Consider the following 15971-nt stretch of genomic DNA (forward strand, 5'->3'; position numbering starts at 1 on the left):
GAGGTGTTCTTCCTCCAGGCGTCTGGTGGTGAGGGAGCGGCAGTGAAGGAGGCCCAGGACCTCCATGTCCTCAGCAGAGTGGGAGGGGGAGTTGAAGTGTTGGGCCACGGGGCGATGTGGTTGATTAGTGCGGGTGTCTCGGAGATGTTCCCTAAAGCGCTCTGCTAGGAGGCGCCCAGTCTCCCCAATGTAGAGGAGACCGCATCGGGAGCAACGGATACAATAAATGATATTAGTGGATGTGCAAGTAAAACTTTGATGGATGTGGAAGGCTCCTTTAGGGCCTTGGATAGAGGTGAGGGAGGAGGTGTGGGCGCAGGTTTTACAGTTCCTGCGGTGGCAGGGGAAAGTGCCAGGTTGGGAGGGTGGGTTGTAGGGGGGCGTAGACCTGACCAGGTAGTCACGGAGGGAACGGTCTTTGCGGAAGGCGGAAAGGGGTGGGGAGGGAACTATATTCCTGGTGGTGGGGTCTGTTTGGAGGTGGCAGAAATGTCGGCGGATGATTTGGTTGATGCGAAGGTTGGTAGGGTGGAAAGTTGGTAGGGTGGAAGGTGTTCTGTCCTTGTTACGGTTGGAGGGGTGGGGTCTGAGGGCAGAGGTGCGGGATGTGGACGAGATGCATTGGAGGGCATCTTTAATCATGTGGGAAGGGAAATTGCGGTCTCTATAGAAGGAGGCCATCTGGTGTGTTCTGTGGTGGAACTGGTCCACCTGGGAGCAGATACGGCGGAGGCGGAGAAATTGGGAATACAGGATGGCATTTTTGCAAGAGGTAGGGTGGGAAGAGGTGTAATCCACTCCAGGACACCCGCACCAATCAACCACACCGCCCCGTGACCCAACATTTCAACTTCCCCTCCCACTCTGCTGAGGACATGGAGGTCCTGGGCCTCCTTCACCGCCACTCCCTCACCACCAGACGCCTGGAGGAAGAACACCTCATCTTCCGCCTCGGAACACTTCAACCCCAGGGCATCAATGTGGACTTAAACAGTTTCCTCATTTCCCCTTCCCCCACCTCACCCTAGTTCCAAACTTCCAGCTCAGCACTGTCCCCATGACTTGTCCGGACTTGTCCTACCTGCCTATCTCCTTTTCCACCTATCCACTCCACCCTCTCCTCCCTGACCTATCACCTTCATCCCCTCCCCCACTCACCCATTGTACTCTTTGCTACTTTCTCCCCACCCCCACACTCCTCTAGCTTATCTCTCCACGCTTCAGGCTCACTGCCTTTATTCCTGATGAAGGGCTTTTGCCCGAAACGTCGATTTCGAAGCTCCTTGGATACTGCCTGAACTGCTGTGCTCTTCCAGCACCACTAATCCAGAATCTGGTTTCCAGCAGTCATTGTTTTTACCTCCTAATATCAGTTGCCAGTCAAAATGGGTATTTATTCCTGTTTTGAAATCTCTCGATGGCCTTTGTATCTCTAATCTCTTTTCATACCAAACTCCTCCAAGATATGTGTGCTCCAATAATACTAGGTTCTTGTGGATCTCTGATTTTAAGCATTCCACCAATGGCAGCACAATTCCAATTGCCTAAGCTTCAATTTCCAGAATTCTTTCCCTACATCTCTCTGCCTCACTTTTCTCCTTTAGAAGATACCACTTTAAAAGTGCCTTTAAGCACAAGTGACCTCATCTCCTCTGTGATTCAGTGATCTAATTTGTTTCATAATGCCCTTGTGAAGGGCCTTGGGACATCACATGGCAGCTTTAATGTAATTATAATAAATATGAATTGGAATGGTCATTATTGTGCTGTAAAGAATGTGGCAATAAATTGCACACAAGGTTACACAAACAGCAATGAGATAATGATCAGATAACCTTTCTTATAATGATGGTGACTGAATATTAGCAAAAGCTCCATGCCCACACAGACAAAGCTGTGTTTCCACAACTAACTGATCAAATCAAAATGCTACAATCCTGCCACATCAACCAATAACGGTGCATAATTAAACTAGTGACAGAAAGAGGAGACTCCATAAACATCCAACTGCTGAAAATTAGGATCCCCTTTAAACCTGTATTTCCTCAGAATTCCATAGTGGGTAACTCCTGTGTAGCATGAAACCTCACTCAAATGTAGATATAAAGTAACCATATTCCCAGAGGACCTTGGGCTGCTGTCTCATTAAAGAGAGATGACTTACAGTGGCTTAACCTGAGGGTCATTGCACCCCAGGCAAGAGGTGAAGTTGAGCAGGTGGGACCTTCATGGTAACCTCAGATGGTACAAGAATTGAACCCATTCTGTTGGCATCACTCTGCATCACAGACCATCCTCCAGCAACTGAGCTGACTGACCCTCATTTAGCTATAGTAACGAGCTTTCCATGAGCATAAACAAATGATTCATCGAACTCCATACGATTATGACAGCAATAAGGATTTGTTCTGAGAAGAAGTGAAAACCAATCTTCAAATGGAGGTGGGCAAAGGGATAGTGGTCATCCTGCACAATGAGTAACTGTCCATGACCATTGGCCAAGAAGGTTCAGACAAGCAATTGATGCAAAAGATGGCCAGCTCCCAAAGTAAGGCATATCATCAGGGATAAGTAAAAAGAGATGGGTACAAGCAAGAGGATCCAATGAAAGGAGCCACCGCCTTCCTGGGAGATAATCCTACATCAGTTTGAAAGCAGAACAAAGATAAAGACACTATTTCAAAAGCAAGAAGTTATTCTTCAGAATTGAAGAAGAGTTATACCGGACTTGACAAATTAACTCCATTTCTTTCTCCACTGATGTTGTCAGGCCTGCTGAATTCCTCCAGCATTCTATGTTTGTTTCAGATTTCCAGCATTCAGCTTTTACTGGAGAAAATGGGACTCATACCATTGAGATAGCATTCATCCGAAGAGAGTGAGAGTGAGTATTCTAGTATTAAATACTGCAGTAGAGAGGACTATGAACTAAATAGTGGGAACAAAGGATCAAGTGTGGGAAAACATGGTAAATCAAAGACTGAAGATCAGATAAGGGAGGAAAGTATTTAACATGGGAAATAGGAAACAGACTGTGGCAGGAAGGGCTAAGGAGAATAACTCAAAGAATAAGTCAACAGATATGGCTAGAGGTGAGAAAAATGAGATAAGGTCAAAAGTAAAGGCTCTGTATCTGAATGCACATAACATTTGAACAAAACTGATGAATATAAATATAAACAGTTAAATATGATGCGACAGCTATGACAGAGACATGGTTGTGGGATAGTTTGGAACCTCAACAGTGGGGACCTCATGTCAGTAGGAAAGACAAGAAGTCAGGAAAAATTGGAGATGTTGCTCTGATCATTAATAATTGTATCAACACAATGGAGAGGGATGACCTAACTTCAGGAAAGGAAGATGTAGAAGCAGTTTTGGCAAAAAGGAAATGGTGGATGAATTCTGCACCAGTCTTCACTATAGAGGATAAGAGGTAACATCCCAGAAGCAGTGATAAATCAAGAAGTGGAAATGAGGGAGGAATGCAAGAAAATTGCAATCAGAAGGGAAGTGGTACTCTGTAAAATGTTGAAGCTTCAGATTGACAAGAGCAGGAAACCATAGGCTAGTTAATATTTGCTATGTGAAGATAATAGTGCTGTGAATAAAATTAGCTATAATAGGGATTGGGATAAGTTCAAGGTAGTCAGACAAAATCAACATTTTTTTGTGGTGGGGATTTGATCCTTTGATGAAGTGAGTTACAATGGATAAAAAGGAATTTATGGACTTACTGTACTTAAGGTATTCATCATTATAAATGACAGCATTTACAAGCAGATTTCTTTCGAAAAATTATAGCATCAGCCCAGTTGTATGTGCTCTTCCTAAATGGGGCATGAGTCCCCTGCTATCAACATCCTGGGGGTTACCATTGATCAGAAAAGGAACTGGACTAGCCATGTAAATACAATGGCTATAAGAGTTTGATGATGCAAGTCTTTTAATAAGCTTATGTTGTCCTCGTTTTTTTTTCAAAAGGGATTGTAAAAGGCAGAGATTCCAGTTCGTCTGGGATTAGGCCATTTTGATTATGGCTAACAGATACTGCCTAAGATAACCATCAGGGAAAAGGCTTTTAGTGATTTTTTTTAAAAAAACACTTGTACCATGAAAGGGGAATGGCCAGTTCTCCTAGTTCAGGGATTTTTCTAGTTTGGTTTAGTTTTAGCTGGGGACCCCAAGAAGCTGCTGAAACAAAGAGCCAAAGATCCCTGTCTGATCCTTTCTGCAATCTCTCTCTCCTGTAAAAACCTGTGCTTAAATTTACCTTTTGCCAAGGGTATGTTTATGCGATGTTGTAGGAAATCAGAACAGCTCTTTGTTAAGTTACAGGGGATATCGTGTCAGTCGGGTTTTCTTAAAGTTGCTATTCTCAATTATGTTTTCTTTTGTTTGTGTTTCATTTGGTAGTCTGTAAATAAATTCTATTTTGTTTAAAACTGAGTGATTTGACTAGCTGCATTACTCCTAGAATATCCACCTTAGGTTTGCTTAAAACAATTAGAAATGTTAGGGTCTGGGCTACCTTCTTGAATGTTTTGAGGGTTGTGGCCTTGTCCATAACAAGGACAAGGCAGAGGTTAGGAATCCTTCAGCGAATAACTCACCGATGGCCTCCCCGACCTGTCTACTTCTACAAAGCACAATTTGGAAGTGTGCTGGAATACTCCCTAGTTGCCTGGATGAGTGCAGCTCCAACAATACTAAAGGTAAAAGTAGTTTGCTTGATTGACACCACATCCAAAATATCCATTCCTTGACGCTCAGTAGCAGAAGTGTGTACCATCTACAAGATGCACTGCAAAATTCACTATAGATCCTTAGACAGCACCTTTCAAACCCACAACCACTGCCATCTATAAGGACAAGGGCAGCAGGTACATCCCTGCCATGCCACTCACCATCCTGACTTCAAATAAAGCTCCATTTCTTCAAATTGTGCTAAATCTTGGAATTCCCTCCCTAACACATTGTAGGTACATTGACTGCAGTGGCTCAAAAAAAGACAGCTCACTACCATCTTCTCAAGAGCAACGAAGGATGGACAATAAATACTGGCCCAGCCAGTGATGTTCATACCCCATGAGTCAATAAGAAAACAGTCTGTCTTGAACCGATCCAACAATGAGAGTACAATGGTGAAAAATGTGAATCTGTCCATTTTGGTAGGAAGAATAATAAAGCATATTATTTAAATTGTGAGAGACTGCAGAACCCTGAAATGCAGAAAAATCCTGGTCCCCTAATGTATGAATCATGAAAGTTTATCAATAGAATGTTTTCATTTATTGCAGGGAAAGTAGGGAGGTTATGCTTCTGTTACAACATGGGTAAACCCTTCTGCTAGTTTAAACCCAACACACAGAAAAGATTCACCCTGTGCTGTAATCTGTGAAAATTCGAGAGGCAAAGAACTATCCCAAAAGTCACTACTTAAAGTAAAATTAACAACTTTTTTTTAAAGTCTAACAGAGAATAATTAACTAACAACTATTTACAACTCATTTACCTAAACTTATATTTTACCTTCCCCTCTACAATATTGGTCCGATAAAACTCCCGATTAAGATTTACAGAAAAATTCAAATTTCAACACCAGCCAGCTGTCGAATCTTCTCTTTGTATCTTCCTCTGTTGATTTGCTCTCCAGGTCGGTGTTGATGCTTTTTCCTTTTCCTCCTTTTCCAGACAGGTACCTCTCAGAGAGTTCTTACTAGCAGCCTACATCTGTTGTTCTTTTGGCAGTTCTCCCCCAACTGTTCAATTTTTTTCTGCATTTATATCCCCAAAATATCGGGTCATTTCATTGGTTTTAATATTGTCAAAATACCAAATTCAAACCTGATTGGAGTTTGCTAACTTGGGCCATAATTTAAACTGATTGGCCAAATTTGATTTTGTTTTTGTCTCATAGCAATCCAGCCAATGCTAGTTGTCTTGACCAAGCGTAATATTGTTACCTTGCTCCGAACTCTGTGCCTCTCTAAGTCCCTGCTAGCTTGCAATTCTCTTAAAGGTACAGTACCCCTTACACCTTCATAAACGTTGGATCTGGAGAGGATTGGTGAGACTTCACCTGAATGTGGTTAATTTTGGTCTCCTTGTTTAAGAACAGATGTATAAGCATTGGAAGCAATTCAGCTAAGATTAATACCTGGAATGGGTGAATTGTCTGATGAGGAAAGGTTGGACAGGTTGGGCTAGATTTCAGAAGCCTTTTAGTCTCTTAGTTTTATAAAGGTAACTTAACTGAAATGTGAGGTCTAAAGACATCATAACTTGGTGGATGAAGAAAAATATGTTTCCTCATGTGGGGCAGTATAGAACTAGGGATCACTTTAAAAATCAGGGGTCACCCATTTAAAAACAAATATGGTGACTTTTTTTTCTCATAAATGGGCAGTGAGTCTTTGGAACACTCTTCCTCAAGAGTTCTCAAAACGCAGAAAATTTTAATTTTGTTTTGTTTAACTTATTTATCAAAGCAACCTGTTCAGAGATGTTATTACACAACTCTGGAGCAGGTATGGCTTGAGCCCAGGCCTCCCAGTCCAGAGGTAGGGACACAACCATTGCACCACAAGAGGGCTTGAAAGAGATGGAGAGATTCTTACATAAGAGGTAAAAGGTTAACAGGCGAGTCAAATCAGTCCCTACCTTGTTGAAAGGCAATGCAGACTCAAGTACCTGCTTCTAGTTTGCATACCAAAGATTAAGTCCTGGAAGACTGCTATGTATTTCCAGAATAATCTGTTTCAATTTCAGATTATCAATATTAATAATTTTTTCCATTTTAGATTTGACTGCATTTCTTAACATTTTAACTTTGTTTCATGTTTACTGCTCATCTATTGCCATCTGCTGGTACAGAAGAAATCCCAGCCACAGATCATGGAGTCATGGAATGCCTGCAGTGCTGAAACAGGCCATTGGGTCCATCGAGTCTGCACCAACCCTTTGAAGAGTATCCCACCCAGACCCATCCCCTTACCATATCATCACAACCCTGCATTTCCGATGGCTAATCCACCTAACCTAAACATTTCTGTACAATATGGGCAATTTAGCATTGCTAATTCACATAAACTGCCTAAGATGGGAGAATTTTGTTTGCATTGGAGCTGTTTCTGTAAGTTATCCCAATTCCGCGTGGAAGCAACAATGAAGCCAATGAGGAAACCAAAAGCAAAAAAAAAATGAACTGATGTTGATTGTGTAGACAGTGATTGTTGGCATGATCCTCCCTCTGGGAATTGACATAAATCTTTACAAATGGATATTTTTTTCCCACGTGGGTCAATTAATCTATGTAGTGTACAAAGGCCTTGGTATTTCCAGTGCAGGTTGTATCACTGGATGCTACCTGCAAGGACAGTGTGACTTTCTCAACGAATATGAGTGCATGGAGGCGCATCTCTGTCACACTCATGGCACTGATATTTGAGTGACCGGAAAGCACCATGAACCATGTGGAATCCCCATGCAGCTGACTCCATAGGAACTGACAGGGCAATTGAATTTTCCAATGGGCAAAATTCCTGTGCCAGGAACCCTCCAAAAGAGTTCATTCAAGTCAGAAAATTTGGAGAATTCCAACTCATAGTTAATAGTTATCCAGGAAAAGGCAAAGGACTAAAAAACCTGCTCCAACTCTATTAAATTAAATACCCAACTAATCCAACATCACTGAATACCTGACCCGGCCACTGCTGCTGTCACCACCTCTCCAGCTCCCTGGCCCAGACATGCTGGAACTGATATGTAGCTCTCCCCTTACATCACCAGCATCAGAAATGATTTCTCATTTCCCACACTAAACCAAGCAAATATTTGTCACCCTCCACTTTTATCTACTTGGCATCCAACTTACTTACCTACCCACTTGGCACACAAAAACACTTACCTTTCCTCAGTTGTTGCCGAAGTGTGTTTGGGACCTTTAACTCCTGAAATACAGTCTAAAGTATTGTGAAAAAGAGGCATATCTTGGTCTACAACACTATTCCTGCACTGACTGGGTTTCTCCCTGGTTTCTTCCAGTTGATGCATTTGGGACAGACCAGACTCAAAATTCTTGACTGGAAAAATCACTGTCAGCAAACTGTTCATTCTGGCAAGTAATAGCGTGGGATTTTATTAAGAGCTGTAAGACCAACTCAAGATAAGGACAAGTTTGTAAAAGAGAGGAGCATAACTATGTATTTAAAAACTGAAAGAACTGTGGATGCTGTGAATCAAAAACAAAAATGTAAGTTGCAGGAAAATATCAGCAGGTCTGGCAGCATCTGCGAAGCGCAATCAATTTTAACATTTCAAGTCTGGTGACCCTTCCTCAGAACTGAAGAACTGAACTTAATTCTGAGGAAGGGTCACCGGACCCAAAATGCTAATTTTGATTTCTCTTCACAGATGTTGACATAACTAGATATTTCCCAGTCTAAAAATAGCACTGCTCATCGTGACTTCTTGACCCTTTCTTAATTTTGTATGCATGCTACTACTGTTGCTATGGTTTTGTAAGCTTTAATTTTGCTAATATATTGTGATTTACCATGTGGCCTTTGAAAGTCCATTCATATCACTTGAGTTACCCTTATCAATCTGTCTTCTACTTCAAAGAAATAAATCAAATTAGTCAAGCACCATTTTCCTTTCACAAATCTGTGCTGACTTTCAAAGTCTACATTTTACAAAAGTGCTAATTAATTTTGTTGTAGGTCAATATCTCCAAATTTCCCCACATTTCATGTTAGACTCTACAGCTGATACCATTTGGGTTTCTTTCTCCTTTATTGTATAGGATGTAACATTTGCAAACTCCAGTTCAGTGGCACCTCCCTATTATCTTTGGAGGATTGGAAGATTGTAGTAGCCACAACCCAAACAATTTAAACCTTTACTTCCCTCAACAACCTTAGATGTAATTCATCTGGACTAGGTGGCTTTTCTGTTTTCAGCATCACCAAACTTTCCAGGTTTTTTTTGTAACCAATGTCACCATACTTGAACTACTATCTGCCAATTTTTGACACTAATTCACCTGAGTCAGATACCTAATGAAATTAATCTTTGCCAGTTAAGTATTTTAACTTTGATTGTTACTTATAATTTCCTATAACTGTTCTAATTTTGATTTTATGATCATTATTCTTCAAAAACTTCTGCACTGAAGCATGTTCTGTTTGCCTTATTTAATTTCTCAGAACTAGATCCAGTGCTGCTTCCTTCCTCATTTGGCTGGAAATAGTAGTCAAAAGTTCTCTGTACCAATCTATATTAATGTAACTAAGGCCCTCCATTATTATTAGTTTGTTATTGCATCATCTTTATTTTAACCACAAATTTGCTTTTCTAGTTCCTTTCCATTATTTTGTTGGGTATAATGCACAACAGTATAAAAGCTCCATCACCCCTGAATTCAATGCAAACATATTCTGTTTTTGACCCCCTCAATAACATTACTGCTTTTCAGAGCTAATAGTTTCTTTGAGCACAACTACCAATTCTTCCATTTTTCCTTTCTTCCTTCCTTTCATGAGTACCTTGTTATGAGGATGGTACATTCCCAATTTCATCTTCTTCATTGATCCAGGTTACTTAAATGCCACTTGATCAAAATCTTCTGATAGTTGTATCGGATGCCGACTATATTAAAATGGGAACTTAATTTAGGAATGTCAGTGGCAGGAACCCACAAAAAGGAGGACTGACATGCATGTTCTGAAATTGCCCTGGTGAAGTGTAAATTTGAAGAGTCATCAGACTTAAGATGTTAACTGTGTTTTTCTCTCCAGACACTGCCAGACGTCCTGAGTTTCTACAGCACTTTGTTTTTATTTCAGATCTTCAGCAGGCACAGAGTTGCATTTTTATTTCAGTTTAAATTCTGATTGGTTGATTTCTGACAAAAGTCTCTGACACTGAGGTTAGCATCACAGATTTTGAGCACATTCCTGATACTTAGACCAGATATTAAGCAGATATTGATCGGTGTTAACTGAGTGTTCAAACAATGTCATTGGAGAGTACCACCAATGACTCATTAACTCACCACCACAACCCGTCCACCTGAGTTTACCACTCCACTGACCCAACTTGATCTTCAGCACAGTATTACCCCCCAACCCAACTTGACACATTCCCCAGTCACAAACCTAACAATGCACTTGCTTTCAAAGGCTGTTTAGAATACAGCAGATTATAAAAATGCATAACCTCTTTTTGCCCACCTTCTCAGCTTGAGATCTTCCATGGAAATATATGCTGAACCATCAAATTATAGTCAGGTCTTGAATTTGCAGAAAGGTGTGGACAGCAGCAATGTGTGCAGCATCATTTCTGTGTCTCTAAAGTTAATGCTAACTGGGTGTTTTGATAGCCTTACAGGGTAGCTGGGATTGAACCTGGATCTTCATGCCTAGAGAAAAGGACACACTGTGCTCCAACACCCTTCATGCATGTGCAGCATTAATGCTTACCAGAATAAGGGCCATCGCAACACCAACTATAGCTCAATAAACGTTTTACTTACTTGTGGTCCTTGACTTGCCCATCCCAATGCACTCTGAACCACATTTAAGTAATTGTGCTATTTGAATAGTTAAATGCCTTGGGATATTTCATTTAGAGTCATAGAGATGTACAGCATGAAATAGACCCTTCGGTCCAACTCGTCCATGCCATCCATATATCCCAACTCAATCTAGTCCCACTTGCCAGCACTTGGCCCATATCTTTCCAAACCTTTCTATTCATATACCTACCTAGATGCCTTTTAAGTGCTGCAATTGTACCAGCCTCTACCAGTTCTTCTGGCAGCTCAATCTATACATGCAACACGGTCTGCGTAAAAAAGTTGCCCCTTAGGTCTCCTATATATCTTTGCCGTCTCACCATAAACCTTTGCCCTCTAGTCTGGACTCACTCACCCCAGGGAGAATACTTTGCCTATTTATCCTATCCATGCCCTTCATGACTTTATAAATCTCTATAAGGTCACCCCTCAGCCTCCAACACTCCAGGGAAAACAGCTCCAGCCTATTCAACCTCTCCCTATAGCTCAAATCATCCAACCCTGGCAACATCCTTGTAAATCTTTTCTGAACCCTTTCAAGTTTCACAACATCCTTCCAATAGGAAGACTAGAATTGCATGCCATTTTCCAAAAGTAGCCTAACCAACATCCTGTACAGCCACAACATGATCTCCCATTTCCTATATTCAATACACAGACCAATAAAGGAAAGCATACCAAACGCCTTCTTCACTATCCTATCTACCTGCGACTCCACTTTCAAGGAGTGATGAACCTGCATTCCAAGTTCTCTTCTCTCCCAAGGACCTTATCATTAAGTGTATAAGTCCTGCTAAGACTTGCTTTCCCAAAATACAACACCTTGCATTTACCTAAATTAAACTCCATCTGCCACTCCTCAGCCCATTGGCTCATCTCATTTTTTGCAGTCCCATTAAATGGTTTGTTTTTTGGGAAAATCCGTTGTGGATCAATCTAACGTGATGGCGTCGTCCCGCCTCCTTTTTATGTTGACTGGTTCAGTTGTGTCGCAGATCCCGTCGTAATCTGAGGTAACCTTCTTCGTTGTCCACTACATTTCCAATTTTGGTGTCATCTGCAAACTTACTAACTATACCTCCTATGTTCACATCCAAATCATTTACTTAGAGGGCATAGGTTAGGGTGAGATGGAAAAGATATGAAAGTGACCCAAGGGGCAACTTTTTCACACAGAGGTTGGTACGTGTATGGAATGTGCTGGCAGAGGATGTGGTGGAGGCTGGTACAATTGCAACATTTAAGAAGCATTTGGATGGGCATATGAATGGTTTGGAGGGATATGGGCCAGGTGCTGGCAGGTGGGACTAGATTGGTTGGCATGGACAGGTTGGGCTGAAAGGGCTGTTTCCATGCTGTACATCTCAATGACTCTATAAATGCCTCACAGCGCCAAGGACCTGGGTTTGATTCCTGCCTTGGCTGACTGTGGAGTTTGTACATTCTCCCTATGTCTGCATGATTTTTCTCCTACATTCCAAAAGATGTGCAGTTAAGTGAGAAATTGCACGACACCAGGTTATAGTCGAACAGGTTTATCTGAAATCAAATAAACCTGTTATACGAGAACCTGCTGCCGTGTGATTTCTGACTTTGTCCAACTCAGTTCAACACCGGCATCTCCATATCATGACTCCCTTGACAGTTAGTTTGTTTTCAGAAACCAGGTGATAGAGAAGCAAATGGGGGCACACACACACCCATCATCTCCAGCTTTAGGAAGTGACGGGCGTGGTTCTTCTTTCGCACAACATGGGAGCACGTCTCGGAACCACCTCGCCCGAAGGCTGGCGTGCACCAAGGAGGCGTGGCAGAGCTGGCACGATCCCGTTGGGCTCGTTCCCGAGGCAGTGTCACGTGGTGCTGGTGCGCGGTTGTCAGTGCAGGGAGTAGCACGCGCTCATTCGCTCTCCACTTTACGGCTGGAGCAGCAGCTGAGGAGCCTGGTCTGTGCTAGTGGCGAAAAACCGTCGACTGTGAGGTATCGCTTTTCTCTGACTAATTCGGCGCTGTGCGATCTCATGCGGTTCTGTTAATCTGAAGGTTGGGTTCGATCGGCGAGTTCGATTTTTCCACACATTTTTTGCAGTCCCATTAAATGGTTTGTTTTTTGGGGAAATCCGTTGCGGATCAATCTAACGTGATGGCGTCGTCCCGCCTCCTTTTTATGTTGACTGGTTCAGTCGTGTCGCAGAAAATGGCATCAGAAATGGTTCGAGTTCCGTATGGTCAGTTTGGATGTCAATCGTTACCTTGTCGCTTGCTATCACGTTAGGTTGCATTTTGATTTGTAGTGCTGAGGCCTAAACCTGGGTATTAAAGGATATCTTCATTTTTAATATTTCTTGTTCTGGATCTTGTTTTAACTTTATCCTATTTTATGCTCTTAATTACTCGTTGGATTAAGATTTGTTTCTGTCCTAGTGACGGAATGAGATCTACAAGCATCAAAACGTTCAAGTGTCAGTTTATTAATAGTGAAAAATCTAAAATTGTCTGCTCAGTTATTAGTCACCTCGCGTTCCCTGTGCTCGTGTGGATATCTCGTCTACGCACGTTCATTATAATCCTGCTACAGAGTAACCTAGAACAATCTAAAATATGCCATATAGTTTCTTTTTCCATGTAGGTTTTGTCTTGCAATGTTGTGGCATTTTTACGTAAACAAGGTTCAGAAAAATCCATTAAAATCAAGAGTTAAGTAACTAGGTATATAAAATGTACATGTTATACGTGTAGTGTAGTATTTAGAGGCTCTGATTATAATTTTAAGTTGACATACCTGTTATAGACCATTCCAGTTTCCTTGTCATGTTTTGATAATGACCAATTCTCTCAGCTGTTGTGCAGTATTTCCTTAGTATTTTTGTTACTCATTTTGTTTGCTTTTATTAATTGCATCATTGTGTATGATGCAGTGCAATTTGCTTTAAAATTTCAAGGATTGGGAATTGAACTTAATGTAAATTGGAGATCAGGTGCCATTCTTTCTTGGTTTTAAGTGCCATTTTATCAAAGCATTAAATGCATATTGTGATGGTGATCCAGTAGCCATTTTGTTGGATGCAAACCTTTGGTTGACTTTATTAACAGGCTTGACTGTTCATCGCAAAGGATTGCTCTGGGTAGCATTCTGAAATGTATGTTAACCTCCTCAATATTGTAATGATGTCTTTTAGATTAAGATGTTTACATTTTCAAGTTACTTTAAAATTGCAGAAGTCATTTGTATCCTGAATTATGCTGCCATTTGCCTTTGCTGCTCTAAATCCTGATATCTGCTGCTATTGAGTGTGATCAGGCTGATGCGTCAATACTTGTGAACCATGGCCTAGCTACTTGCAATCAATCTAAGTTTCTTTATAATATGTGTTAAAGTTTTACATTAATACCAGGATTTTTTTAGATCTGTTTTTAACAATTGTTGTCACTTGAATAGTGTCACATTTTATAAAAGCATAATTGAGTCTCAACATCCATTAAACAATACGTTAATCTGTCATGTTGTATTTAATGTGTTTTAGATGCAGCATAAAAGGGTTAACAATAGGGTGATGCTGACGACTTGTACAGTTTCATGGCAGCACATTCTATATGAAGGAGTAACTGTTGAAAAATGTAGATCCTAATCTACACCAGCCAGTGATGCTGACATCCCACAAATGAATAAATTAAAGAAAAATGAAAACATCACAAGATTATTGGAATAATAATTGATATGTGGAACAAAAGGAAAAGGCTATACATGCTGTCAGTGTTTAAGATGGTCTGCTAACACCTGTGGAGTGCGTCATAGTAGGTGAAAATAAATATAATCTTCACATTGTGGGATTAGAGGCTGGATGATAATCAGACCAAGGAAAGCTCTCAAAATTACAATTTTTAAAGATATTCTGCCTCTTTAAAAAAAAAATCCATAATAAAGGTCCTAAATATATTTTCCACATGAAAACTGCTGATGTAATTGTACACTGTAATTCAAGTCTTCTAACCAGTGGTAGTGCATAGTCCTGCTTTTGTTGATTAGAGACAAGTGTAATTATGGCATGGCAAATTTTTGCTTGTCGTCATGAATGTGGTTAGAGCATTGAGTATACGAGTTGGGATGTCTTGTTGCAGCTGTACCAAAGATGTTGATGAGGCCATGTTTGAGGACCTTTTGATCAGATGGGCCGAGGAGTGGAAGATGGAGTTTAATTTAGATAAATGTGAGGTGAGATGTTGCATTTTGGATGGGCAAATCAGGGTGGGACTTATACACTTAATAGTAAGGTCCAGGGGAGTGTTGCTGAACAGAGAGACCTTTAGAGTGCAGGTTCATTGTTCTTTGAAAGTGGAGTCACAGGTCGACAGAGTAGTGAACAATTTGTTTGGCAATCTTGCGTTTATTGTTCAGTGCATTGAGTAAAGGTGTTGGGAATTTATGGAGTGGATGTACAGGACATTGGTGAGGACATGTTTGGAATATTGCATTCAATTCTGGTCTCTCTGCTATGTGAAAGATATTGTGAACTTGAAAGGGTGCAAAAAAGATTGACAAGGATGTTACCAGAGTTGGAGAGTTTGAGCTGTCGGGAGAGGCTGAATAGGCTGGGACTATTTTCCCTGCAGTGTCGGAGGTTGAGAGGTGACCTTACAGAAGTTCAGAAAATTTCGAGGGGCGTGGATAGAGTGAATAGATAAGGTCTTTTCCCTGGTGTAGGGAAGCCCAAAGCTAGAGGGAAGTGGTTTAAGGTGAGAGGGCAAAGATTTAAAAGGTGCAACCTTTTCACACAGAGGATGGAGCGTGTATGAAATTAGCTGCCAGAAGAAGTGGTGGAGGCTGGTGCAATTACAACATTTGAAAGGCATCTGGATGGGTGTATGAATAAGAAGGCTTCAGAGGGATATACGCCAAATGCTAAAGGCAAGTGGGTCCGGATTAATTTAGGATATCTGGTTGGCGTGTTTCCATGCTGTACATTGCTATGATTCTACAGCATGCAGTACTTGTCACCCTACTGTAGAAAAGGATGTGGTGAAACTAGTAAGAGTACAGAAAAGATTTACTATGATGCTACCTGGACTGGAAGGTTTGTGTTATAAGGAGAGGTTGGATAAGGTGGGATATTTTCTCGGTGGAGTGTAGGAGACTGAGGGGATGACTTTCGAGGTTTATAAAATTGAGAGGCAAAGACAAGGTTGATAGCCAACAGTTTTTCCCATTGAAGGGAAGTCTAAAACTAGAGGGCGTAGGTTTAATTTGAGAGGGGAGAGATAGAAAAGGGTGGAGGAGGCAATTTTTTCGCACAGAGGTGGTGTGTTTGGAATGGGCTACCAGAGATAGTGGTGGAAGCAAGTACAAGTTTGTCATATAAGAAACATTTTAGATGGATACATGGATTGGTTAGGT

The 15971-nt window shown here is 41.2% G+C and overlaps 1 protein-coding gene across 2 annotated transcripts in view; it reads left to right on the forward strand.

The window, feature by feature from the left end:
• Positions 1-12470: 12470 nt before the first annotated feature.
• rnf6 (ring finger protein (C3H2C3 type) 6) overlaps positions 12471-15971 on the forward strand; it is a 52123-nt gene continuing 48622 nt past the window's right edge. Inside the window, exon 1 of one of the 2 annotated variants that reach the window (XM_072577322.1) lies at positions 12471-12560. The gene's annotated coding sequence lies outside the window, so the exon portion shown is untranslated. The remainder of the gene's footprint in view (positions 12561-15971) is intronic. The other variant, XM_072577323.1, reaches the window with a different exon arrangement.

This window comes from Chiloscyllium punctatum, chromosome 9 (genome assembly GCF_047496795.1).
Source record: "Chiloscyllium punctatum isolate Juve2018m chromosome 9, sChiPun1.3, whole genome shotgun sequence".
Taxonomy (NCBI): domain Eukaryota; kingdom Metazoa; phylum Chordata; class Chondrichthyes; order Orectolobiformes; family Hemiscylliidae; genus Chiloscyllium; species Chiloscyllium punctatum.